We start from the raw sequence: 1,804 nt of genomic DNA, 5'->3' as shown, positions 1-1,804 counted from the left end.
TTCTTGGCTCCCAAGTTCAGTCGGGTTCAATCCTTGCTGTTGGTAGACATTTGGGGAGTGAACCAGTGAGTGAGAGCTTGCTCTAACTCTTGCTGTTGCTCTCTCTCCCTCTCCCTCTTCCTCTATCTCTCTTCATTCAAATAAATAAATAAAATTTTAAATGAAAGTCTTTATATTCAATTATATTTTCTGATTTTGTTTTTCAGTCTTTGAAGGTCTTTTTTCCTTATTTGAGAAAAACATTCATGGCTGTTTTCTTGTAGTGCTATGTTTTTAATTTGTCAGAAATTTATTTTGGTATAAAATTTAAAGTAGAAGTCTAATTTTATTTTGTCCAAATAATTATCCAGTTTTTCCAATACTGATCACCTCTATAACATGACACTTCATTATTTATTATGTCCAAACTGCTTCCAGCTGTTTCTGAACTTTTTCTTCTATACTAGTGGTCAGTTAATCTGTTCTGGTGCTGCTCTTATGATATATTAATTGTTGCAGTTTTAGAATATATTTTAGCACTTTGAAGAATAAGTTCTGCTGCATTCTTCCATTTTGTTTTGTTGTATTTTTTTCATTTTTTTTTGTAGCTAAATATTCTGGGAGGTTTTGCATTTTTGTGGAGTAATATGAAATAACCTCATTTTAAAAAGATTTATTTATTTACCTGTTTGGAAGAGTTATATACAGAGGGGTAAAAACAGAGAGAAAGAGGTATCTTCTATCTACAGGTTCACTCTCAAAATAATCACAATGGCTGGGGTTGGATCAGGACAAACCCAGGAGCCAGGTTGATCCTCTCTGGATGACCAACATGGGTGGCAGGGAGGGACCCAAGGACTTGGGTCCTCTTCCACGTCTTTCGTAGGCATGTTAGCAAGAAGCTGGATCAGAAATGGAGCAGCTAGGACTCTAACTGTCACCCACATGGGATGCTGGTTTTGTAGGTAAAGGGTTAACACAATGCCAACCCCTAGATAATCTCATTGAGATTACTACTACTATTGCATTTATAGAAAAGAATTGATTTTTCCTGTCTATTATATACATTTCTAATCACATATTTAAAAATGCTTCTCTCCATGTCTTTATACTGTTATTTTTATATTCTCCATACAATTCTTAATTTTATTATTTTGTAATATCTAATATTTCGGCTTTTCAGGGAACTATTTTAACAACACTTTTGTTAAGTTTTGGAATAGAAGAAAAATAATTATATCAATACACTTACATCATGACTTGCTATATTACTGACATCTACTCCTTAAATTACATAATGTTTTAATGTATAATTCACACAATGAAATATACTAAGTTTAAGTATATAATTTGTTGAGTTTTTATATATATGCATAGTCACATGCCAATCATCATGTAGAATATTTCTTTGTGTCTCTTAGAAGCCAGTGTATGGACCGGCACTGTGGCATAGCAGATTAAAGCCCCAGCCTGTAGCACCAGCATTCCACATGAGTACAGGCTCAAGTCTTCGCTGCTCCATTTCTGATCCAGCTCCCATCTAATGCGCCTGGGAAAGCAGCAGAAGATGGCCCAAGTGCCTGGGCCCCTATACCCACGTGGGAGTCCCAGAAGAAGCTCCTGGCTCCTGGCTTCGGACCAGCTCAGCTCCAGCCATTATGGCCATTTGTGGAGTGAATCAGCGAATGGAAGATCTCTCTCTCTCTCTGTGTGTCTCTCTCTCTGTGTCTACTTCTCTCTGTAACTCAGTCTTTCAAATAAATGAAAATAAATATTAAACAAAAAGAAGCCAGTGTCTGGTTTCTACTCTCTTGTTCCTGAAAAC

This window comes from Lepus europaeus, chromosome 18 (assembly GCF_033115175.1).
Source record: "Lepus europaeus isolate LE1 chromosome 18, mLepTim1.pri, whole genome shotgun sequence".
Lineage (NCBI taxonomy): Eukaryota > Metazoa > Chordata > Mammalia > Lagomorpha > Leporidae > Lepus > Lepus europaeus.
This window is presented reverse-complemented; position numbering follows the sequence as displayed.